The following is a 27,126-nucleotide window of genomic DNA, read 5'->3' on the forward strand; positions in this document are numbered from 1 at the left end:
CCAGGCAAGGTGCGCACATTGGATCACATTCTCTCCCTCCTTTCTCTGTGCGACAGTTATTACCACCAAGGATAAGTCTGAAACTAGGCTGATATTGCCTTTTGCGGGACTAGGACCCCTACGCCCAGATGCCTGTCCCTCAGCAGCATCTGCTTTCCTGACTCTGTCTGTCCTCCTGTGTTTGCCTGTTGTGTTAATGTCCTGTTCTTTCTCTCTCAGCTGCCTGCCTGTCTCATTTTTCACATCCTCCTCGTCTTTTGTTCTCTTCTCCTCTCTCCCCTCTTCCTTGTTTTCTCCTTCTTTCCTCCTCCTCTTACTCCCTCTTCCTCTTCCCTCCTTTTTTTCTAATTAAGAACTTTTTATATGCTCCTTTCTGGCTTGTTCCTACTTGTCATCTATCTTCGAATAAAGAAGTTCTCTTGGCGGTAGCTTCTACTCCCCTGAATAACACAAATATTGTTCCCATGTTTTGTGACCATGGGCTGAGCACTGTCCCTTGTAGCTGAGCCCTGGAGGAAGCTCTTGTGGCATTTGCTGCAGTGGTGAAATGGGCGGTTTTCTCTCCACAAGAGGATTTCCACTGAATCTGCAACCTCTTTTCTGGGAGGTGTGCATTAGGAGCTTTGAAATTCCCGTTCTTTTGGAAGTCTGGGTTATATGAGGTCCCTTGCACTTTTGCTAAGTTAGTATTTGACCTTTCTGCTTAATTCCTGTTTATTAGCCCTTGCAAATGGCTCTCAGATCTCCCACAGTGTCTTGGGCTCAGGGGAGTTAGTATTTCAAGATGAACTATTGATTTAAGGCATGTGGTTTAGTGGCCTGATGTTGGAGGATTGTTCCAAAGATCAGATCCAGCTTAGGAAACAAATTGAAAGACAGATGTGATAAGTTAATATGAAAAGGGATCACTCTCTGTCTTTGTCTCTCTGTCTCTGTCTCTCTCTGTCTCTGTCTGTTGTTGTCTCTCTCATTCCTTGTAACTAAGTTTTATATTTGGAATGATTAAATAGAGGGTTTTTAAAAATAAGCACAAAAATCTAAATTAATCTGATGAGGATGATTTCAGACCAGGTATGCAGCATGGTATTTTAAGTTTGAGCTTTGGTCTCTTGTTGATGTTGGCACTGAGTTCAATAAAAGGAAATGAAGAAGTTTCAGTCTGATGCTTTATTTAAACCAGGAGCTGAGCTCAGTACTCTGTTTTAACCAGCACATCATTCCATGGCAGATTGTGCAGGGTCTATTTTGAATACCTTCCCCTGGCTGTGCAGGTGGGATCCTGTGATTGCAGATGGACTTGCAGCAGTGGGAAAGGGCCCAGTGCCACTCTGATTTGGTTTACAAGGTGCCACTGGAGGGAAGTGAGGAAACTGCTGGGGCCAGGGAGCAATTAGGACTTGGAATCAACAAATTTTTCCCACCTAAGCAGATAATTAGGACATGGGTGGGGGTGAGCAAGGGATGCAGAACTCCCAGAAGCATCACAAGGCTCTGTTCCTCTCTGCTGAGCAAGATGCCAAAAGACATCATTTAAGCTTGGAACAAAATGACATCTTCAAAAACACGGGAAGCAATTTCCTATTTGAAGCCTCTCCACTATTGACCCAGAAATCTGATGAGTGGCTGAGTGATCACTGAAAGACAAGTTTGTAAATATGTCCTCTTGTGATGATGGCAGTAAAATAAAGATGTCAGAAAATCCCCACAGTCAATGGCTGTGCTCTCAGAGTCTGCTATGATTTGGATCAAAAATGTCCCTGAAATGTCTCATGTGTTTGGAAGTGGGCTTTGAAAAGTGACTGGCTTGTGTGGCACTATACTCACCAGGGGACAATCCACTGATGAGTTCATAGCTGAATGTGTGGTAAGGTGATTGAGCTCTGTTGGAGGAGGTAGGTCACTAGGGAACTGACCTGGAAGAGGAAATTCTTGTCTCCTTCTTCTCCTTTTCTCCTCTGCTTCCTGTCTGCCATCAAGTGAGTAATTTTCCTTCTCCATACTCTTCCACTGTGCCATTTCTGCCTTGCCACAGACATAAAGCAATGAAGTACCCAACCATGGACCAAAACCTCTGAAACCATGAGCTCAGATAAACTTTTGGGCTTAAACTGATTTATGTCAGAAATTCTGTATAGTGACAGGAAGGTGACTAACACAGAATTTTCCCAGAGTAGCTGCATGACTCCATTGCTGCAGAGAATCCCTACTTGTGACTCGCCTTTGTGTGGCAGATGTGGTTGTATGTAGCCAGGTGGCTCTTGGGATGTAAGCTTGGCCCCTTCCCTCGGAGCTGTTCGATTGTTGTGGGTTCTAGGTTTCCCTTGGGGAAAATGTGACTAGAAGAAACCTGCATTTGTTTTTGTGCACAGATGTAGGAGGCCACTTTGACAATTTGTAGGGCATCTTACATTCTGATGCTTAGTGAGTGATGGCATGGCCTGAGCTGTGGGATTTTGTGTGGACTTGTCTCCCCATGCTAAGAAGTGTTGACCTGGCACTCCCATGGTCTTCACCTGGGTGCAGCAGCCTTCTCCCTGATGCTTAAGGGAAATCATAGTGTAGAGATAGGGCTTAGTATCTGTGGTCTTCTCATCAGGAGCTTGCCAGTGAGGGATATGTCCCCATGCAGCAGGAAGGAGAAGAATTGAGATAGCACCTCCAAAAAGACCAGGCCTCTCCTGCTTCCAAATCTTTATGGATCTCCAGGGCTGATGGTCATCTCTGGTGAAATAAGGGCTCTGTGGGGAGATAGCCCATGCCAATAAGTCTGAGAAATCTTGTCTCCAAGACAGTGTCTCAGAATCAGAGCCCTGATGAATAGCAAAGGAAGTTTTTAAAGAAATTCACTTAAATGTGAGGGTGATTGAATGGAGAATAAATACTGGCAGTACTGACACATGCCATGAGCTGACCAGAAACATATCAGTCAGGATATGTGCAGAAAAGACAGTGGAAAATAGTCTGATCTTCCTTCATAAACTTCCCTTGAACAGTGTCATTCCTTCTCATAATTCCATGCCAAATGTCTGACACAAGAGACAGGGAGTCACAGGGTTGTAGCCAGGACCCAGTCTGCTCCTTGTCTGACATTGTCTTGTTTCCTCCGTCCTATGAGGACCTTGGTGATTGCTTCTTGACTGAATCACATCAACACTCCAAACCCCTTGTGCATGGGGTTCCTTTGTTAATTGTTTGGCATGGCTGCAGAAGGCAGGCACCTAGATGTGCATGAGTTATAAATTCAGCTACTACTGTGAGCAATGCCCTGAAAACAAAGCAGTGACAACCTGAGCTTTGTTCACAGGTGAACTGGGCAGGTGTACCCAGCATAGGTGATGGATGCCCAGTCATGGTTGTGTCTTGCCTCCTGGGGCAGGAAGAGTATTGCAGTCCACTGCCAGGCTCTCAGATAGCCCTCCTTGCCAGCAGGCTCATGGGACATCATTGTGGGTCTTGCAAAGTCCTTACCTGCTGCTCTCACTATCAAGTAGGAGAGACCAAGGCAAGCAGTTGCATCACTTTAGATAAAACGTGTGGGTTTGTATCTTCTGGCTCAGAGTCTTCTCTCTTAGAAGATCTTCTCTCTTAGATATGAGCACATCTGCCTTACGTGTGCATGGATGATGCAAGGAGACACAGAGTGTGCTTGGGACGCACACCAGAGAAGTGTGATCTCAGGTACAGGGATGGAAATGGTGAGCCTCCAGAGAGCCCAGTTCAAGATTATGGACCATCTCTCAAACTTTCCTTGCCCAAGATCTAATATTTTTATTCTGAGCTTGCTTTCCAGATTGCTGACTTCAGTGTCTGAAAATCTCCTGATTCTTTGAATGCTAAAAACCAATTACTTCATACGTCCATCTGTTGCTTTATCCTAATTTTCTCCTTGAATCTCACTGCCATGCTCATTAAAGCATTTTACTTCACATCATGGAGGTTCAGAGAGCCTGGGTACCGATACCCACCTTCACCTTCAGGGTCAATCTTGTCACAGGGGGACTGTCTCTCAGATCATCACATTGGACCCTGAAAAATGTAACACAACCCTTCTGTCATCTCCAAGCTGTGAGCAGTTTGACCCCAAATGAGCCTGTGATCCAAGTTAATTCTGCAGCATACTGGCATTTCTCTCACTCCCGAAGGGAGAAATCTGCTTCACACTTAATCATGAAATCTACATCTCACCCCACTAAAAAAAAAGCAGTGATTTCAATAAAAGCCCAACAAACTGGAGCAAAATGCCAGCATCAGAGCAGGACAGCAGCTACCATCTTTTTTTTTTTTTTTTTTTTGTCTTTTTCCTTTTTATCGGTACCAGGGATCGAACTCACGACCACCTGCTTGCAAGGCAGGTGTTTATGCCGCTGAGCTAAACCCCCAGCCCCACAGCTACCGTCTTAATATCTGTGTCTCTTCCTGTGGTAGCTACCAAACAGAAGGGCTTGAGAGGGGGCCCATAGCCACCCTGCTCTCATTCTGAGGCAGGATAAAGGCTGCTTCTGAGCTCCCATCTGTGCATACTCATGCACACACACTCATGCACATGTATGACCCTGGACACACACTCATATGTATATGTACTTGGAGGCACATGCGCAATACTTCCTGCTAGTCACCATTCACATATGTACAACACTGACACACATGTGGATATATGAATACATATATTTTGCATACATACACACTCATGCCCTTGTATACACAGACCCTATCAACCCCATACATTCAGGGTGCACATACTCAGAGGCACACACATAATGTACAATATACTCACATAAATACTCAACTGTATGTGCTTATAGGCATATAGGCTCAGGTGCTCATACAACTCACCCCATCACATATGTGCACACATGCCCTCCCTGCCATATTCAGTGCAAACACACTCAGACTCACATATCCACACTCACACACACACATTAACTACTTTCTTATTTTTCAAATGAGTGAGAGAAGTTCTACCTGCTATTGGAGGGTAATGAAGTGAGGTAATGAGGTAAAGTTTTACCTTCTGAGTCACAATTGGTGACTCTGTACTGCGGCCCGTGAGACCTAGTGACACAGACAGGATATGGCCAGGATGCATTTCCGCACAGAAATGCATTGACCTCTTGAGAGAGATGTCTGATTATCTGCACAGGTCTGAAGCTAGAAAGGAACTTTGTACCTGGGCATCTTTCCTGTCTCATCTGAAATGGGTCTTAATCCACCATTCCTGTTCCCTGCAGGTAAGCAGTGGCTATGAGAAGTTGTCAATTACTGCTCTACTAAGTAACCTAAGGTTGCTGTCAGAGAAGAGCTAATTTAGAGCTCCTGCCAAGGAGAAGGTGACTCTTCCTTGGAGACAAGACTTGAGGAAGTGAACTCAGACCAGAGCAGGGCTCCTGATGAAGAATCTCACTGAGAAAAAGGATAAGGTTCAGATGTGTCCCGGAGCCCCACGTAGTCTACCACACCACCACTGTTTTTACTGCATCCCTTAAGAGGAAATGGAAGGAAGTATGCTGAAGAAGTGCGAGGATGGGATTTACACTTGGACAGCAGGAGTAGATGGGAGCCATGCCTCTCGGAAGTGCAGAGTAGCTGTGCATATTGCTGAGTTCACGCAGATATGGGAAACAGAGCTTCATTCCCCAAGAGGCATAAAGCTCAGTTTGAGACATTGAATATAATTCCTTAAAAGTGAATTGATGAAGTTGACGAGCTCAGAAACACCATGGGCAATGTAGGATCAGGTGGCAAGTGGCTGCAGGGACGGTGGTGGCGATGGGGTGGAGCAGATAGTGCGAGACCATGGTAAACTGAGGATCCGACCAGATCAGAGTCTAGTAAAGCCAAAAGAAGAGAAGAGCAGGACAGAGAGCAGGTGGCAGACAAACCCATGGGGACTTTAAGTTTGGGCTTAAGAAAGCAGGCTGAGACCCTGCCCATCCCCATGCTCACTGTGGCTGTGGCTGTAGTGTGATCAGCACCCAGGAAGGGCTGATGCCAGTCACAGTGGGTGGAGGAGCTGCTTTTTTTTTTTGCTCCGATGTGCAAATTACTGTGTTCTGTTGTAACTCTGTTCCTCTGTTTGTCAGGTGGGTCCTTACTGGAGCACTCCCACCCAGGAAAGAATCTGACTCCACACCTAGGCTCAGAGCCATAGCTTTCATTGTGTGCCATGAGAACTGATTTTTCTCTCAGAATATGCCTGCTGGTGGGACTCAAGCTGGCAACAAACTGCCAGCCCATTAGAGTATAGGTGCTCAAGACCTTGGGGGATCATCTTCAAGTCTTGGCTTTCCTACATAGTTAGCATTGTGGCTGCTTATTCCCTGCAATCAGTAAATATTTCAAGTGAATTGCTAGTTATCAAATATGAAATCTTCAAACTGCATGCAAAGATTGGGGAAAACGTGTCTATCTCCAGATTAAGTAAGTCCCAATGCATGACAATCCTCCAAAGACAAGGACCAAGCACACATACTCCAGTCTGTTTTTTTAGGGACCTCTTCAGTGTGGTCTCATGCTGCACCCACCTTTTCCACACTGGGAAGAAGCCTATAGAGCCTAGGGACAAGCTCCCCAGGATACTGAACTGGGCTCACAGAAGGCTTTGCCCTGACACCACTTCTCAGGGGTGGGTATTAAGTCTGAGGGCCAGAGCTCTTGTACCAGATGGACTGTGTGGTCCATAGAACCTTCCTTACCCTCTATAATGCAGGACGGATGTTCCCTGCCTGTATGGTAATGGGTGTCGGCTCAGAGGGGTGGGTAGTGTGGTACTCTGAAGAAACATTCACAGAAAAGTTGTTCCAGAGAGAAACCCACGCAGAGGCCACTGGTGGATGTTGACCTTGTGCACAAACAAGAAACAAAGCTCTCTTGTTTTCATGCCTAGGCGGCAGCCAGGGACACAGCCAGCATCATTCTGGGCTGAGTAGTGCATATCAGTTCATTTCACTTTCTTCTGGAGAAGGCAGGCTCCTTGAAGTGATTCCTTGTGAGTGGGAAGGCAATGAAGGCCCAGGGGTGCTGTCTGTGCTGCTCTTCATTCAAGCTCCTGGTGTGTCATTCCCCACCCTAAGTTTTCCCCTGAGGGATCACTGAGTGATATGATCACCAAACCCACATTTGCTGTTTTGTTCCTCAGACTCACATTTCCTGAGTGTCTAATGCAGCTATGCAGAACTTTCTCTGTTCCAAACCTCCGAGGAACTGGACAGATCTAAATAGACACGCTCCTCAGAATGCAACTTCCTTCTTCCTGTGTTTGATGTTGGGTGATTTCATTGCTGAGAGCTAATAGGAAGGTAGTAACTTGGTCCAGTGTATTCATCTGGCTGAGTGCAAACAGCAAGCTGCTTTTTTTAATGTCTCGACTTTAGCTGATGGCAAGGTCTGGTGCTTTCTCTCGGAGCTCTCAGGGCAGCTCAGGTGGACACTGTTTGGAAAGCTGACTTTGGTGTTTATGACCCCACACTACGGCCCCAGGCTCCTGCCAGCCCGTGCAGAGTAGGCATTGCTGCCCTTGGACAGTTTCGGAAGATTTTGGGGGTGTGTCTCGTGGTGTGCCTGCATACCTTAGCCAAACAGAGGGGCTGGGAGTACATTCAGACATGACTCGCTCTGCACAAATATGCCTGAGCAGCATAGTCTCCTAAGCTGGTATGTCTCTACTTTGCTGACCAGGTCCTTAGCCTTGGGACTCTGCCTTTTGTATTACTATTCTTTGCAAACCTGAGGTCCTCCGAGCATTGCTGAGGATTTTGGTGATGGGGGTGGGGCAAGGGCAGAAGGCAGCTCCTGAACAGTAATTATTGCTTACCACCCGGATCCAAGATCCAGGGGCTGGTGGTCCGGTGTCTAGAGCTCTCTGAAGGTTTGCAAGTGATGACTTCTCATTGTGTCCTCACATGATGGAGAGAAAGTTCTTCCCTGTTGTGTCCTTTCTTATAAGGGCACAAATTCTTCCATGAGGGCTTCACACTTGATCTGATCACTCCCATCACTTTCTGATACCACCACCATGAGGAATAAGGTTTCATCTTGAATATAGACATCTCAAACTTGCAGCCAGACACAAGCTCACATTGCTGTGATGCCAAATGATAAGGCACATTGCTTGGGCTAGTAGGTCCCTGGGCTGCTTTCTCCCTTAAGTCCAGTGACATCCCTTAGTGTCTGCACAACTGATGGGATTTGACTTGGCCTCTAAACTTGGCAGCTAGAGATATTTCCCACCATAGTGTCTTTCTAACCTGGGTGGTCAGATGGTTTTATCAAGAGGTCTAAGGAAATTCTATTTATTACAAAGTTATTCAGTAACATTAATGGACCAGGAGCTAGCAGAAAGAATAGCTGTAATTATAGTATCTCTTTTGAGCAATCATGAAGCATGGAAATACTGACCTGTGTTTTCTCTTGCTACATGAAACACAAAAGTTTTATTTTTTATTTTTTTACAGTACTGGGCATTCAATTCAAGGCCTTTCCACAGAGCTATACCCCAGGCCTTTTTAAAAACAGAGTTTCATTAAGACACTAAATTTCCTGGGATGGTCTCAAATTTGCAACCCTTCTGCCCTAGCCTCCCAGAATGCTGGAATTATAAGCACATGCCACCATGCCCCATGAAAGCAGGTACTTTTGAGGACACCAGTCAAACTGTCATTTGGTGATGTATGCTTCTCATTCTACATGAACTTTGCCCTGTCAGCTTGTGTGCTCAGCACATTAATTTTAATTCCTGTAAACTGCTCTATCCACTTCAGGTTGAGAACTACCTGCTTCCAGAAAAAATGATTATAGGCCTTGGTATTTCCCTATAGCACAGCTCCTTGGTTCAGAAAGGTATGCAGACCCCTCTGAGGTACACTGAATTATGGCCAGACCATTAGGTCACACTGTGGCCTTGCTCATCCTGTGGGGTATCAGCAGTGCTGGTTCTGCTGCTTAACTATGTTCACATTAGTGTGGGGCGGAGAGGGGCCTCCCCATGCCTGCACTGGAGGCTCCCTCCTCTTTGGGGATGTCCCTAACATAGAGGAAAGGGGGCCTGGGCCATCAACTGCATCTTCAGCTTACTCTCCTAATTGAACGCAGGGCCTACAGAAGAAGAGGTCTTTGTGCTCTCCCAACAGAGAGGGGGAACGTGCAGGGTCACCAGGTACCCAGCATGAGGGAGCTGCTTGGAGCAAAAGCCTTGGCTGGATGCTGAGCGAGCAGAGAGGCCTAGAAGTGTGGGACAAACATAGGGATTGGCTTGGACTCTGGGTAGAGTCCTCACAGAAACGTTCCATCCCTGGCTCCAGGCAGATGAGAGAATTCCCAGCAGGAGCTGTGGTTCCTCCCAGCTGAGTCAGGCTGGGAGATAGGTATCTAATTCCCTACCTTGATGGAGTGGTGACTGGTTTCTGAATACTGCTAGTCCTTGAACCTCAGGCCACAGAACCCTCAGTCCTTTGGAGAAGTTTCTTTGAGCAGTAGCAGCATCAGCTTCTCCCTTTCCTCCTTCTCCTCCTCTCCCTTCTTCCTCTTCTCCGTCCCCTTCCTTTCTTCTCCTTCTTCTCTTTCTCCTCCTGTTTTCCCTTCTTCTTCTCTTCAGTGTTGGGGATTGAACCCAGGGCTTTTGCACTTGTATGTTTGCAGTAGATCATTGTCACATTCATTTGGAAGATTTGTTTATGGGTATAGCATATCTTGATCATTTCTGATCAAGATCACCCACTCTATCTTCTCCATCCCTTTTAATTTCTCCAAAAAGTCAGTCTTTTTGTTTCTTATACCTTTCTTTTACTGATTTATTTATTTAGATTTCTCATATGGGATGACATGCTATATTTAACTTTCTGTGTCTGCCTTGTTTCACTTAACATTATGGTGTCAAGTTCCCTACATTTTCCTTAAAAAGACATGATTTTGCTCTTTATGGCTGAATTATATTCCTCTACACATTTTTTTACCCATTCGTCTGTTAATGGGCATCTGACTGTTTCCAGAACTTAGCTATTGTGTGCTGTAAACATAGGTATGCATATATCACTCTAATATGTCTTTAATTCTTTTGGAAATATATCCAGAAGGGGTATGGCTGGGTCAAATTGAATTTCTATTTTAGGGTTTTTTTTTTTGTGTGTGTGGAATGTCCATAAGGTTTGTGCCCCGGTATGTAGCTATTTAGCTATTTATTTGTTTACATTTTGAGACAGTGAATTTGTGATTCTCTGGTCTCAGGCTCCCAGAGTGGTGGGATTACAAATATATACTACTACAGTGGTGGTAGGGGCTTACCTTAGAGGAAAATTATTTTGTAGTATCAACTACTTAAATTTCTTCAGTTCCTAGCACTGGCACACTGATGGATACGCAGGCTTCTGGCCAGCATGTGACACTGTCCATCCTCCTGGAGATGCCTCCTGGCTTTATTTCAGAACAGGTCAGCCATGTATTTAAAGTAATCCTTAGCTTCTGCATTCTCTAGGCATCACTAAAAGATGAAATTCTTCATCTCCCAAGTCATGATAGGAAGTGTCAGCCAGGGCATTTTTAGTGGAATGGGAAGCCCAAAGGGCACTGTACTCAGTAGAAAATTCCTCATGCCTCACAACCCAATTAGATCTCCAAATCCCTTCATCATCATCCAAGAGCTGAAATTGGAGGGTGCCAGCAACCGAGGTGCATCCTTGCTTCTCCTATGTTTTAAATATTCTATCAAAAACCTTTCTTCTGCTGGTGTGGGTGCCAAGTGCCCCTGGGTTGTGCCGGGTTTGGCGTCCTCTGTGAGCACTGACCCAATACTGTTTTGTCCATGGGAAGCTAGCTCCTGCATTACCTCTCAGCCAGAGTTGCCCTTTCTGGACCTATAGGATGCTGGGAAGGTCTGGGTCTCGGGGCTCTGGGGAAGGGTTCAGAGCTGACAGGGGGAAGGGCCCGAACAAGTAATAAATATTCTGCTGGGTGCCTTCATTCATATGCTAAGGAGCATTGAATTGGGCTTTAATTGGTGTGAGAGGAAAGTGGTGCAGCTGCGTCTGGCCCACACTGTGGGACACAGTGCATGAATAGCTGTTTAAAAATAATCCCCGCAGGGAAAAAGCAGGCAAATGCAGGGTTTCTGCTAAAAGGGACAGCAGCAGGGTTGGTGAGACTGGGAGGGGGCTGCAGTGGGAACTCAGACCCCAAGCCCCAGAACTGGGTCCTGATTTCCAGCCTGCCACCCCATTGTGTGCTTTCCTCCTGCACTGGAAATAAAATTACCCAGAGCCATGTGAAGACCTCAGCATGAACGCACTGGGCGCATTGCTTCTGCACCTGGGACTCACTGTCACTCCCTCGTGGACCCTTGCTGGAGAGGGCCGAAGGAGGTGCCTTCTGATGGGAGCCAGAGAGGTGTGGCACTGCCTGGAGCACAGTCCTATGATTCCTTCCTGCGTTCTTGCGATGCAGCCTCTCACCCTCCACCCCCACCCCACCCTACTCCTGTGCCTCACCTGGAGGGCTATGCATGAGGAAATCTCAGAAGAGGAATAGAGTGATCTGGGCAAACTTGCCAGAGGAAGGACAAGGGAGATTCTGCTGAGATGCTTCTCAGGCAGCTCCTGTCAGATCCCCATACTGGCTCCTCCCAGCTGGGGTGTGAGCTAACCATGTGGGAAGCCTGGCTCTTGGCCAAGAGTCAGGGAAAGAGATCTTGATGAGAGAACTATGTTTTGTGTGTGTGAGTCTAGGGGATAGAAATTTGTGTCCTAAATTATTTGGCTTATCAAATCTGTAATAAGGCAGCTTTCTGACTTGAATTAGTTTTTTTGTAATATCTGTTTTAAGGAAATGTGTGCTGAATTCCATAGTGAAAAAGTCACATTTATTAGGGTTTTCTATAAAGCAAAGGCAAGATGACTATTCTAAGAGCTGGAGACTGTAGCCTGCAGGTCCTCGCTCAGGGCCAAAGCAGGTGAAGCCTCCCTTCCAGCTAGCTCAAGGGCAAGGATGGCCACTGGGCCTGGACTTGGTCTGCTTTTGCATCATTTATGTGTTTACATTCTTAAAAAGATTCTTTTAGTCTATTAATCTGTGTCCTACGATTGTCACAAATGAACATCTCAGTGTAATTTAAAAGCATCAGTTCCCACTGAGATGTTCCCACACCCTCATTCCCCACCTCACTGACTGTCCCTCATCAGCCTGGTCATCTTTCATGCATCAGCAAGAGACTCTAACATGCAGCAGAGTTGCCGCCTATAGACAAATCAAGAAGGCTTAACAAAGCCAGGACCAGGTCCACAGAGCAGGTGGAAGGGAGCGCGGTTGCTCCTGGAGGCTGTGAGTGCCCATGTGTAGCGTGGTGGGGATTTAGACACAGTCTGAGCACAGAGCATTGCAGATGTAGCCTGACAGGTCCTGGGGTTCCAACAGACCAGGCTGCAGTCTGCCGCCCTGTGGATGCATCTGTGGCTGTTCTGGGCAAAGCAGCCGGGTCTGTGACAGTCCCTGAGGATGAGCCTTGCCTTTGTGTTTCCGCCTTAGTGAGCATGCTTGCTCTTTGTGGCCATAGCCATCAGCTGCTGGTGCATTGGGGACAGGATCAGGACTATAAACCCCATGGCCCGGGGGTGGGTGGACACAGAATAGACCATGGGCTGAGTGTGTACTTGGCAGCCAGGAGAGAGCCACACTGGGGGAACTGCTTGCCTTTTGTTCCACATTACCCTGCTTCTTTGTGAAGAGGAAGAGTCAGTGAGTGGCTCCCTGAGCTCCAGGAGATGAGACAGTGGCTTTTGTCTAGGGCCACCTTGCCTATAATCCTGCTTTAAATGACTTTATGTAGACTTTGTCTCCAAGGACTCAGAAAGTGAGTTGCCAGCAAAGCTATAATGAGGTGGTAACTCTGTTCTATAAAGTTCATAGAATGAAAGGATTCACAGCGAAAAGCCCTTAAGTGGCCTCTAGTTAATATAAACCACCACTTGCATGGGAGACTCCCACTTCTGTGCCACCTAAAGATTGTTTAGTAGCAGAGTCGAGATCAGCTGCCAGGCCTCCACCTCCTTCTTGAGTCCTGAGATGCTATTTGTAGCTGAGATAGGGTGGACCAGCAAAGTTCCCAGGCTGAAAAAGTCCCCTCCCCTCCAAGATGTGACCAGAAAAGAGAGGGATGAAGGGGAAGGTACACAGGGCTTTCCTGAACAAAGCCTGGTGCTGCCACTCCTCCCTGTCCTCAGGGAGGGACTTAGATGAAGATAAGCAGGAAGCTGTCCTGCTGAGGGGATTCTGGGAGCTGAGGTCGCTGTGTGGCTTTGGTCTAGAGTAGTCTCAGTTCTGACCACTGCTGAGGTCACTAGGAGCTCTGCACCCTCCCAATTTTTGTTTATGGAAAAATCTTTTGGGGACAGGACTGGCAGCAGTAAGTTTTACTAATGACAGTGATGTGGTTGCTATGTGGGGTTAAATCTGAGACCGAATGATTGCTTTCAGGAAAACCTGCTACTCTACTCATGTTGTATGAGGGATGTACCTATCTTTAGAAACATGACAAGAAATGTCTAAGAATAAGCTAGATGCGCTTAATCCCAGCATTCTAGGAGACTGAGACAGGGAGATTGCAAGTTTGAGCTGAGCCTGGGCAACAGTGACTTAGCAAAAATTTGTCTCAAAATAAAAAATGAAACAGGCATGAGAATGTAGCTCCATGCAAAGCCTTTGGGTTCAATCCTTAGTATCTAAATAAATTTGTTAATGCAAAAGAACATCTAATTGGGGCCAGGGATTTAGCTCAGTGGCATAAGCTCCTGCCTTGCAAGTGTGAGGTCGTGAGTTCAATCCCTAGTACCAAACAAAGACCAACCAACCAACCAACCAAACAAACAAACAAACAAAAAAAACCCCCCAAAACTCAAAAAACCCAAACATCTAAAAATCAAGAAAGTATGATATTTGAATAAAGATTTATAATATATGCTTTTGAAACTGAGGCGTGAACTAGGAGCAGAGTTGAAACTTGAATGGCAAATCCAGGCTCAACACAGTTGGATAGGTTGTAACAGTGAGCTATAGCCAGCAAGATGAAATTGAGAGAGGCATAGCAGTAGATGCAGGCAATAAAATGCACCAGCTGTGGTAGTGTGAGGCAGCAAGATCTGGGAGGCCCGGCAGGGTCTGTCACCACGATCACAATGAATCTGTGGAGCGCTTGCAGTGTCCCGAGCCCTCACATAAGAGTTGTGTGTATGTGTTCCATACATAAACACACTTAACTCACAAGCAATTCTCCCACAGACTACTGTATAAACTGAGATTTGGAGGGGTTGGATAACTTGCCAATGCTCACAATGTGGGCTTCAAAAGTCACTAAAAAGTAACTGGTGAACACTGATGCAAGACGTAGCTCTTCTTGATGCAGTGAGATTCTTACATCTTCTGTAGCTATCAGGCAGCATCTGCCATGCTACACAGATGCTCTGCATTGTGTGCATGAGATTGAACAGGTTCACTAAGGCTACAGACCCTATTACCCTATTGCTTTAGAATGACCTCAGGCAACAGCAAACTCTCAACCTGCAGGCCAACACCTCCCTAGACAGGAATTCAGACCAAATTCAGACTGCGTTTTTCAGTACCAAGTCCAGTTTTCCCCTTAGGGCTGCCAAGCTGCTAAGCATGCTGGCCACTTCCTGAAGCCAGGGAAGGGTGTCCTGATGTTCAGCTTCAAGTGGAAAGACAGAAGTATTCAGGACTTCTAGAACTGTTCCCATAGAGTTCCAGTGTTAGGAACAGAGAGCAGGTATCTTCTGAGGTGACCCAGAGGACAAAATTGCTAAGGACAGAGAAATTCAGGGAAATTTGCCCTTATGGCAGAGAGGAATTTTCCCCAAATTGCAGGAATTCGAACCCAGAAATTCTATTGGGAGTGACGGGAAACTTCTAGATGCTGAGTCCACCAAAGCTGAATGGAGTCCAGCAGATGCTTTGTGAGAGTCAGGGCAGTGCTGTGGAGACCTGGAAACGGATTTGGGCTCGGTATCCTTCCTGGACACTGGCATGGCTCATGTTTGACTTCTGGATCTCCATGAGGGTGTGCACTGGGCCTCATCACAATTTAGCTGTTCTTTGCCCCCACCCTTCTGTATCCCTGGGAGGCTTAACCCAGGGTTGGGATTAGGTGGCCAGAAGGAGATGGTATCACCTTCTGCCTGCTCTTATGCTCTACCCCATTCATGCCCCAATCCCATGGGCTGCTCTCAGCACCAGACAGGTGGGCAACTTGAGAGTGCCTGCAGTCTGAGCCTTCTTTTGGCTTCTCATTGGGCACTCGCTCTGCCTCCTGACTCCCCTCCACCTATCTTCATTGTTGTCAGGCCAACACAGTCTTGCACATGCTTTCATGAAAACATATTGCTTTTGGAACAGGTACCCTGGGAAAGCAGTGTCCTTCTTGGTTGCTAAGCTTGGGGCCCTTCTGTCCTGTTGTGAAGGGCCTGGGGGGCTAGGCCAATGTGACTGTATCTTCACAGACTGTATCTTGTTGGGCTCCATTGCGTTTGAGTCAATCCTCAGTGAACACTGCTGGTCCATGGTCCTCTGGTGACCACATCATCCACTAGAGAGTGGGGAACACCCTTTGCAGTGTCCTGGAGCTGCAGTGGTATATGCCTTAGCCCTCTGCTGTCCCTTGTTCTCTGATTTCCCTGAGCTAAGAGCCTACATCTCCATCACACTCTCTTCCACTGTGCTATGCACCACAACACTTGAAAAGCACTGCTGAATGAATGAGTACATTGTTAGACTGGAGAGATTTGGGATTCCTGGCTAATTGTGCCTACTCTACCTGCGGGAGCCAGGACTGCTTGGAGATGGTAAGAGAGAAGAGGCAGCCTTTACAGTGATCACAGAAATGCAGAATCTGGGAAGCGTGGTGCATGAGACAAAAGAACCTGGCTTAGCACCATCTGCCCTGCCGGAGGCTACATCTCACCACTCTCTGGTCACCTGCTCTAAATCAATAAAACTAGCTTGATCTGGAAATGCAGAGAGGGAAATGCATTGCCCAAGGCTGCCAGACCTAAGTTCTGGATCCGAGGTGTGGTGCCCTTCGGTAGGGTACACCCAGGGCAAAAGAAGTAGAGCAGAACTGCACAGGCCCCTGTCAGCTGGTGCAAACAGAGGATTGGACCCCTGCTCTGAGGGGAGCAATGGCCTCTCTGAGCAGAAAGTAGTAAATGGCCTATTTTGATAGAGTAAAGAGGGGCCTGTATGTGGACCGAGCAGATGTCCAAATGTTCATCAGCTGCTTGAGTGCAAAACAGGCCCCTTTGGAGCTCCCTATGAGAGGTTTATGGACAGGGTCTGTGACACTGCGGAGAAGGAATCAAACATTATCTGCACCTTTTTTGTCTCCCTTTTAAAGTACATATGGGCTATCTTGGGACATTCAGTACCTGTGCACACTGTGTATCATGTTTATATCAGGGTACCTGTCCTCAAATATTTACCCTTTCTTTTCCTACTGACCACACTTGGAATCCTTTTCCTTGCTGTTGAAGTACACAGTAAATTGTCCTCATTAGGTCTTGCCCTGCCTCTCTTGTTGTCATTCAGACTTTGATAAATGTCTCAGGAATACTGCCCTGGAGAGAGGATGACAGGCCATCCTGCAGCAGTGTCTGCAATGGGATGGGGGTGGGGCTGCTGTGTGATTCACATGCAAGACTGAGATCCAGAGCCCTGGGGGTTGACAGAGGACAGAGCTGGTTTAAGGGGGATGGGGTCACTGCAGTGAAATACACATGATGTGACATACTGTGCAGCTCTGTGGCTTTATGTGCAGCTGTCACCACCAGTCATCTCTGGTGCATTCCCATCCTCCCAAACTGAGACTGCCCATAGAATTCCTCCACACTTCTCCAGCCTTTGGACCCACCATCCTCTTTCCACCACTCCAGGGGCCTCATATAAGTGAACTCACACAGTGTTTGCCCTTTTTCTGCTGGCTTATTTCACTCTATAATGTCTTCAAAGTTTGTCCACGTTGTTTCATGTGTTAGAATTTCTTCCCTTCTTCATGGAGATGTGTAAGGATGATGTTCTGATATCCAAATCCCACTTGAACATTATATGTATGTCTGGATATTTTTTGTTTATTTTTTCAATAGTCTGCACTGATCATGTCTGGCCACAATTGAAAATAAATAAAAATGTAACAAAATATTATGAAAATGACACTTTGTATTTCTAGTGTTAAAAGAGATCTGGGAGAGTACATGGGAACATTGTCCCCTCAGCCATCATGCCAATCTGAAGGGTCTTCCCTAATCCTGTTTCCATGACAGCGAGCAGGGTCAGACCCTGAGCTGGTGTCCACCCAAATAGACCTCCATCAGGGGAGCTAAATGATCCATAAATGAGATTTGGAGAGCACAAAGCATATTTTTCTCTCACTCAACACACTTCTGATCCCTATGATTTAATTACTATACCTATGACCCCTGTAATTACTATTCACCTGGAGACAATGCCAGATCCCATAGTCTGGCAAGAGTGCTCTCTATGTCAGATACCACTTGCAGCCTCAGGTTGTGACCTGAACTTCTGACCTCCTGGCCTTAAGTTGGGGTAGTTCTGACTTCTTTGGATTTGATTAATTTGCTAGAGTGGCTTACAGAACTCAGGGAAACACGAGTTTGTTATAAAGGATTTTACTAAAGACTCATGAAAAGATGTTCACAGTGAGGTCGGGGAAGAGGCTCAGAACTTCCATCAAGTCTGTTCATGAACCTGGACAATTTGTCACTCACTACTGACATTTTCTTTACTCCACACAGAGTTCCAAAGAGAATCACTGAGTTCACTGGTCTGCTCTGCTACAGTGGATCTTGTTCTGGGCCAACACATTGTATGGTCTGCTGCTGTCCACTCACGCTAAGGGCAGAGCTGTCATGACCCATGCAGCACTAACCCTGAATTACCTCCAGAGACCTTCAAGCAGAGTAGCCTGTGATACCTTCCACAGGTAGCACTTGATTCACTAGCTGTGTCTGACGCTTGTCAGGGAGTGGCCAGGTGCACCCAACTTGCCAATAGTGTAGGGACTGAATGAGAGCATGCATGTGCCCAGCAGATGCCTGAGGTGGCAGTGAGGGTGGGGTGCTTGTTGCCTCTGTTTACCTATTTGCACATGGACAAGCCTGATATTCTTTTTTTTGGGGGGGGTGAGACAATTCAGTATTCTTTTTAAAAAATGTTTATTTAAAGAAAGAAAGAAGAGAAAATTAAAGAAAAAAAACAAAATCGAAAGAAATGAGAAAATAGTAGAATAGTAGAATTAAAAAAGATTAGCATCATAAAATCACTAGTTGATACATTACATATTGTCATCTTAACAATAGTTAAAGTTACAAAATCAAAGCATAAAAAGTGGCTAGACGCTCAAACGTTGGCAGCGCAAACCCTCCTGTTCAATGATTTAACAGAAATTTAGTGATAAGAACATCGACCTTACACACTATACATACATTATATCCTTTAGAGCACTTTCCTTCCCTTTCACAGTATCTATTATATCTATTATCCTTTTACATCTATTATACTTTCATATGTATTACACTATTTGGATCCCATTATTCTGGGATTTTTTATTATTTTTTACACTAGGGAGACAATGTGATATTTACTAATGTGAGTCTTATATATTTCACTAATGAGGATATTCTCAAGTTGCCTCCATTTACCTATAAAGGCCTCAAGATCATGTTTTTTATAGCTGAGTAGTATTCCACTATATAAAAATACCACATCTTTTTCATCCACTCTGCGGTTGATGGGCATTTTGGTTGTTTCCAAGATTTAGCTATCACAAATTGTGCTGCTATGAACATGGATTTTTTGAGGAATCTCCATACTGATTTCCACAGTGCTTGCACCAGTCTGCACTCCCACTAACAGTGAAGAGTGTTCCTTTTCCCCCGCACTCTCACCAACATTTGTTATCAGTTGATTTCTTGATGGCAGCCATTCTTTTTGGGGTGAGATGAAATCTCAATGCTGTTTTAATTTGCATTCCTCAAATGACCAGTGATGGTGAACATTTCTTCATAAATATATTTGCCATTTGTATATCTTCATCTGAGAACTGTGCGTTCATCTCCGATGCACATTTTTGGAGAGGGTCTTTGAATTTGGGGGGCTTGATGTTTTTTAATTCTTTATATGTTCTGGATATAAGTCCTTTGTCTGAGGGATTGTTGGCTAAAATTCTTTCCCATTCTGTAGGTTTTCTTTTCACTTTGTTAGTGATTTCTTTTGATGTGCAAAAACTTTTTAGTAATATGAAATCCTAGTTGTTGATTCTTTGAAGTATTTCCCATGTGGTTTGCATTTTATTCATGAATTGTTTGCCTACCCCTATGTCCCCAAGATTTTTACCTACCTTGCCTTCCAGTATATTTAGTGTTTCTGTTTTAATATTTAGATCCTGGATCCATTTTGACTTTAGTTTAGTGTATGGTGATAGGCATGGGTCTATTTTCAGTCTTCGGCATGTGGAAAGCCAATTTTTCCAACACCACTTATTAAAAAGGCTGTCTTTTTTCCAGTGAACATGTTTAGCCCCTTTGTCAAATATAAGGTAAGACTGATATTCTTGATATCTGTTTTCCAGAAGTTTGTAGAGGGGGCCTTTCCTCAGTGTGCCCATGGTACCACTAGAACACACATAGGCCAGAAGCACCAAGCCAGGCCACCCAGGGGTTACAGAGTCAGCCCTTCTCTCTAAGCCACGGTGGACCTGGAGTCAGGAAAACAGCATCAGAAAAAGCTGTGACTATGGAACTCCAGAGAAAAACAGCCTGACATGGACTGCTGGTCGCATCTCTGGAGACCTGCAGAGGGCAGGGGACAATGACCTGCATTTGGAGAAAAGCCTTAGGCTCTCCTCTGGCTCACAACTGAGAAGCGGCCTTGGGAATGATGAGACCACTTAGGGCCACATGGCAGCACCAGTGTGGTCCATACAGGGCTGCCCCAAAGAGTTAGTCCCTCTGGGAGAGTCTGTGCCTGGCCTTGTGACTCAGGCTTGGCTTTCAATTGTCAGGAAGCTGTTTTGGGATTCCCTCCAAAATTTGTTTATTTTGGATGAGTGTCTTGGATGACATGTCTTAAATATAAAAAATTACCCTTCTTATCTCACACCACCATTCTCCACAGTATCAGCTTTAAACTCTGAAATGGGATTTTTCTTCTACAAATAGGCAAAATTGCCTGGAACTTTTTTTAGTAAATATGATGAAACTTAATGCTAGATAATATAACTTTTGGTGAAAACCTAGAAATAAGACTGGCTTCTAGACAGCTCCCAAACCTGCCCAGCAGACCCCAGAGACATCAGCATTGGGTGGGCTGGTATTGGTGTGAGTGGGGTGTCCTGCAGGACCACACCTGAGATCACACCAGCTGCCACTGCTGATGGTGGAATCTGAGTTAAAGAAACACACTGATTCTAGCTGTGGAAACAAGGTCCAAGGTTTCCTACTACAGAATGATGCTCTTTTCTGAGATTTCCATATTGTCACCGTGCAGCTGGTGACCCTCCCAGTCTTGGCCTGTCACAGAAAGTGGAACAGGTCTGCTTTGGAGTCTGGAAGATTTCCAGGACCAGACAATAGCTCCTTCACCCAGGATCCTCGAAACTGGGCTCAGATTACTCCCTGTCTTGATACTAGGAAATTTATTTTTAGATCAGAAAGACTGTAGGGAGGAGGAGGAGGAAAGAGGAGGGCTCAGTGGAGAAGCGCTGGTAAATGGTTAGCAATTGCCCCACTAGGAGAAAAGAAAATTATTTAGAAGAGGTATGATTGAAATATATGGTGAATATTTGAATATTTAGGTTATTACAGTAAAAGACTCGATGCCATTACCCACCCCCATCTTCCTTTCTGTTTCAACACACTCATCCCTCTACAATATATTCTTGACTTTCTGAAGCAGTTCTAGAAGTTGCCTTTTATGATTGCCTTTGTGATGTGTGATAAGACAAAACAAAACAAACAGAAGAAACCACAGTGAATGCTGCTGCCTAGCGCCATCCAACAGAAAGGCAGGCTTGTAAAAACAGGAGGGTGTGTTCTCATGAACAGTGTTCACTGGATCTGGCACTGTGGGGCGTCTGGCTCTTCTCCAAAGTCCAAACAACCCCAGAAGGGAAACATTTTGAATTGATTCAGGACATGGAGGCAGCCATGACAACACAACTAAAGACACGAAAAAGGACTTCCAGAACTGCTTCAGAAAGTGGCGACAACGATGGGATAAATATGTTTGAGGTAAGGAGGAGTATTTTGAAGATTGTGGTGGATTAACTAATGAGCAACTTAACACACCCAGCAGAACTGAATCAGTGTGGTTCAGGGTGAGGAAGGCCCATCTGAGGACTGTTGCCAAGAGCATAAAAGGAGAAGAGGGGAGGGTGATGTGCTGTTGATTTTCCTGGAGAAGCTTGTCACACCGGTTTTCCTGACATGAATTCAGCTATTCTTATCATCAGAGGAGCTCAGGTTCTCTTTGGGGGAGCTCTGGTCCTTACCTTGAGTATTGCTTCTTGGCTGTAGTGCAGATCTCTCAGCCTGGTGGCATGGACTGGACTTTGGAGTGCAGATCCTTGATGCAGACTTGCATGAGATAATGTCATGGGCTCTAAGTCTTCAGCTGGTTTTGTGCAGGACATTATTGTGAGATTCAGGGCCGTAATTGGGTTCTTTAGGTTTCTAGGGCATGGACAGATCTCTTACATTCTTCTGCATTTCACTTTTTGGGTCAATATTATAAAGTAATCTTATAAATTATTTGCCCTGTATTAAATCTATTCCCTGACAACAAAGGTGATTAATGGCAATGTATCTTTTCCTGTAATAAATTTTTAAAATATTTAAACACTCCATTCTTGATCACACCACATTTTTGTTTCTTTGTGCATTAATATTTCAGCTAAAAAGGTGTGAAGCACACCACAGATAAAAGCTACATATAGTACTCTTCACTGTACAATCAATGTGGTCAGTGTGTCTCTATAGGACTCTTTTAAGGACTCATGCCAGAATTTTGTGTCTACAAAATGCTTCTAAGAGCCACTCAACCATGACTCCAGCCAGCTGATCTTCTCCCCAAATCTGTTAAGTTGGATGTGATCAGCTCCTAAATGATTTCCACCCTGCCTTATTACAGAGACTGAAACAAAACCTCTCCTATTTCAGCACTGCTCCTGCAATAGTGCCATCTTTTAAGCTTCTGTACAGTTGGACGGATTGGAGTAGTGTTTAATTCTACATCATTTCATCATGGCTGTGATCAACAACTAGTTTGAAAAATCAGCCCAAAGTCAACAATTGATTCCGCCAGCTGGTGTGAGCTGGCTGCAGCATACTGGGGTGAGTGCTGAGCTGTAGTCATGCTGGATTTGCTATGTCCTTGTCCCTTTAGGGCTGCCCTGTAAAGAATATGTTTCAGCAGGTCACGTGTGGTGGTGCATGCCTGTAATCCCAACCCTTGGGAGGCTGATTGGGAGGGTCACTGTGAGTTTGAGGCCAGCCTGGGCTATAAAGTGAGTTCAAGGCCAGTCTGACCCATATAGTGAAACATTGTCTCAAAAAAAAAAAAAAAAAAGTTTCAGGATTGTCTGGACTTAGCCAAACTTGCTGTCAGTGTCAGCACTGGCTGTAGTGTAAGAGGAGAGGAACACATTGGATAACGTTCTTCCCCAGAAGTGTACTGGTAGTTTCCCAGAAGATGGATCTATTTATTTTATCATGCCCTATCAAGCTGAACTCCAAAAATGGGGATAATGGGGTTCTTGCAATATGTGAGGAAGATGGGGGTCCTTTTCATGGTCAGTCTGCGTACACACACAAACACACACAAATGCAGTCATGCACACTCAGGAACCAGGGTACACTGTCAAGCTCATTTAGTTAGTATCTATTTTAGAACTAACTCCGCCCACTTGCTTTAATCTTTCTGTACTAAAAAGACCTCCACTGAACCCAGAAAAAAAGAAAAGAACATAAGTATTTCTTTCCTGAATGGCCCAAATCCATGAGCAGCACTTTGGTATATGTGAGGAGTTAATCTTCAGTTAGCTTAAGCATCTGACTTCTCTCTTTGTAAATACAGGGTCTTGGTCCACAGTTAGCCTCCCAGTCAGTAATAATTGGGGAAGGCTCAATTTTCCTTTGACTCTTCATTAGAATTAGTTTTGGAATCTAGTCCATTTGAAGCATACAGGCGTCTGTCATTTTCCTTTCTGTTAATGGACAAATGAATTAGTGAAAACAGCAATAATGTATATATATATATATATAATTTCATACATACTTTATATTATTTTATATAATAACATTGTATCTAATTATGTATAACTATACATAATATGTCAAAATATCTGCCTGTATAAATCTCAGCCCAACTGCTACATCACTCTGCATTCTGAAAGTGTTAGTGCTCAGAAGCAGAAGGAGGATTCATCCTTCACGGGTGCTGAGCCCTTTGCAGCCAGGCTGCAGGGCAGTGGCTGGAATGTGAGGCCAAGGTAAGGGTGTGCTGTCCTGGACTTGGGCATGCCCCACTCCTATGTCAGGTACACATGTCGAGACTGGCCACACATCATGTGTGCAGCACACATGGAGACGCACACCGTGCTGTCCTGCCTCCCTGTGGTTTTTGTGTGCTCAGGCTGGGCACACATACAAACACACACCCACATGTGAACTTACGCTTTCCCTCCCTGAGAAGTGTCCACTTCATCTGCTCACATACTTAACTTTCATGCTTAGACTAATTGATTTCAAATACTTGAAAATTAGACTAACTCCTCAAGTCCTCGCAATGCCAACTTACCTCTTTTTATATTTTGCCTCCCTCTTGCTTTTCTACAGAGGCATCTGTGGCTTACAGCTGCTCAAGTGCTGGGCATGTGTGCAGGTATCTTTCCCAGCACTCTGTGATTCCTAATGGTCCCTGGGCTCATGTCTGCCCTGGAGAGCTGGAACTCACTTACTTACAACCCTGTAGGGACTTTTACCTAAGAGACATGTCCTGTGTCCTCTTCCTTTGCGATGTGTGATAAATTGCAGAAGAGGTAAAATCACCTGAAACATGAAGCATCTGTAGTCTGGTACATTTGCCTATTTGGTTATGGGAGCTTTACTATAATTAACTATCCTGAAGTAGTACATAAAAGAATAAAAACGATAAATAAAATTTAAATGCAGAAGTACAACAATTTGATAATGATCATTTTGAGTACAGTTTCTTATTTTATTCCTTCAATGACAAGTAGATGAAGACCTTCTGTTTTAAGAGCCAGAGAGTCAAATGAGACACCACAAGCCACACAGCTCTGGTGGGAATCTAAACCAACATCTCCTTGACCCATAGCCTGAATTCTGTATTTTCACTCAAAAGGTCTTCATTATTCACTTACAGTGAATATTCCTAAAGTGAGAACCAAAATTCAAAATAGTGACAGTTTGATGTGGTACATTGTCTTGAAAAATTAAAGTTAAAAGATATATAAATAAATTTACTTTCTCAATTATAAAGCAAACCTGTTTTTATTGCAAATAATAAGAAATTAGGATGGGCTCAAATGACTGTGGATTTTTTTGTAATAACTTTTCTGTATAGTATTTATGCTCAGGTTTCCTTTCCCATGGAAACAGGATCATAAAGAAGGAAATTTCTACGAGTGTACATATCAGTTTCCTAAAATCCTCTCTTAGACATTCAGGGGATTGTTTGTGTATCTCTGGTTACATCATGATCTGCATGGTTTTCCTCTCCAGTTGCCAGCTGAAGAAAATCTGCATGTTCCTATGTCTGTATAAGTGTGCAGTGGCCCTCTTATGTTACTTCCACTCTCTGGGCATCAGTTTGCACTGTGTGCAAATGTTCAACTGTCAGCAGTCAACTTACCACTAAGTGGTAAGTTAGAGAATCAGTAAAAACCTTCCCTTTTCCCCAGCCTTATACCTTGACCTAAAGACTTTAGTCACATGACTTATTTTGACCAATGGAGCATGGGCAAGGTGATGTCATCAGAAGTTCACATGACTCACTTTCTGTCCCTGACCTTGAGAAGACCCTGGTCCTAGGAGGATCAGAGGCATCTGCAGAAACTTCAACCTGACACCAGGCCTCTGCTCACAGAGCTATCATACCCTGCTAGACTGGCTGACAGGGCCAAGGGATAACACTATAAGAAACCCAAATTGGGCTGTAGAGCCTGACACAACAATACCTCACATACCCTAAATGCCACTTTCATGGAGGTGGGGGGCAGATGTAATTTCCTTGGTAGATACTTTCACCTGAGGACAATTTTGTTCCCTTCATGGTTTACAGCCAGCTGAGTTAGACTGAAATATTATAAGCAGTAGGACAGGTCTGGGCCCTCAAAGAAACCAGTGAAAAAGAGCAGATACCTTGGAAATGTTGGGGAGACAGACATCTCCTGCTGTGGGGCAGACCTCAAGACCAAAGACCAAACTAATGCACTCATATTCTACAGACACAGCCCTTGCTCTGTGTTTATGCCCGCTTGCTAGGTGACTTCCTTCCTAATTTGTCCCTAATTTAATCAATTTCACCTGAACAATTACACTTATAATCTTACTGGTTGATAATAGTTCTAACCCACCTCATGCCCATCTTGTGAGTTCCCATTTTGGACCTGCCACACTTTGTGGTTTTGCTCTATAAAAGTCCCTAAAAAAGAGTCTTTGGCAACCTACTCAGGACCTCTTTTGTCTCTCTCTCAGACAGAAATTTTCTTTCTTTCAATAAATATATTCTACTTTTAACCTCTATTGTTCCTAAAATTCATTCTTCGATTTTAGAGGACATGAACTCACACTCAATCTCTAGTAGGTTGGGAGTTTTCTTCCCTGATATCAACAGCTCCACAACTGTGTAGAATCTGGTAATCTGTATCGTATACCAGGTACTTCGGGGTGATGCAGATCCACCCAGTGGTTTACCTGATAGTTCTGCTTGTAGTTGTCCTGGCCTCTCAAGAAACCCTTGGCTGGTTGTCAGTCACTTCCACCTCATGTATACTTTTCACTCAGCCTGTCTCCAGGAGGAAATCATGCCTCTCCAAGGTCCTACAAAGATTCCCACCCTGTGCTGAGATAGTGTTGGCACTGGGTGCTGTCATGGCTTTAAAACCTCAGAGTTCCTGAACTATAATGAAAAAGGGAAGGCATAGCTCCTTGTTGAAACTAAGTACTGAAATTTGTTGAAGTGTCTCAAAAACAGTTGAGTTAGTTATGGTATAACCTCCCCTGCACCCCTTACAATGACCCAAGCAAAAGATGAATTTGCTAATTCCTGGGTAAGGGAGTGCCTGGCAGAGGGGAGGGACTTCAGGTTCAGAGGGAAACTGCTCAGGAACAGAGTTCTGGAGGAGGCTGTCTGCCCCACCTCCATGTGGGGAGACCAGAAGTCTTGTCCTCTTTCTGGCAGAAGGCCTGCCAGTGATCACAGCAGGCTTCAGGAGCCTCCAGGCAGGGCTTTCTCTCACCTAGATTCAGCTACAAAATGAAGACTACATCCCTTGGTGAGAGAGTGACTGCCCAGAGGGTGGGACTGACCAACTGAGTGTGCTGTACTGCCATTCACAGTTCAATGCTAGCCCTCCTCCTGTGTAGGTCCAAAAGAAAGAGCAATAAATGATCAGCCTATCTAAATTCTGGCAGAATCACAGCCCAGCAAGGAACCTTTGCTGACTCTGTCCTCCTAGAAGAAAGTAACTATGTTAGTCGTGTGTGTTGATCACAGGATGCAGAGATGGTTGTGGGGTCACGGCATTGCTCAGAAAATTTGGTCAAAATCTGCGTCTTTCCCTTCTGTTTTTAAGTGGTTATTATCTCTTGACATACCAGTGTTGGTTTTCTGAGGAAATGCAAGCCTCCCAGCAGGGCCAGAAGTGTTTGGAAATCACTGCAGGAGGCTGCAGCGGTGAGGAAAGATGAGGCCACCTCTGCTCCAGGGCGTGGGTGTGGCCATTTGGCATGGGTGTGTCCATTCTTCCTGCTCCACTGGAATGTAAGGATCTGACCAAGTTTGACCTGAAATTTGGGGGAAAGTTCAGAAATCCATCCA

The 27,126-nt window shown here is 45.0% G+C and overlaps 1 long non-coding RNA gene across 3 annotated transcripts in view; it reads left to right on the forward strand.

The window, feature by feature from the left end:
• Positions 1-27,126, forward strand: part of LOC134472108 (uncharacterized) — a 74,686-nt gene that overhangs the window by 5,545 nt on the left and 42,015 nt on the right. The window contains exons 1-2 of one of the 3 annotated variants that reach the window (XR_010041961.1): positions 19,080-21,293; positions 22,221-22,394. The exons of the other annotated variants lie outside the window; for them this stretch is intronic. This is a non-coding gene — a long non-coding RNA (uncharacterized LOC134472108). Of the gene's footprint in view, positions 1-19,079; positions 21,294-22,220; positions 22,395-27,126 lie in introns of those variants that run through there. 3 annotated transcript variants of the gene reach the window in all.

Source organism: Cavia porcellus, unplaced genomic scaffold (assembly GCF_034190915.1).
Source record: "Cavia porcellus strain 051 isolate PalLab524CR breed Dunkin Hartley unplaced genomic scaffold, mCavPor4.1 scaffold_22, whole genome shotgun sequence".
Taxonomy (NCBI): domain Eukaryota; kingdom Metazoa; phylum Chordata; class Mammalia; order Rodentia; family Caviidae; genus Cavia; species Cavia porcellus.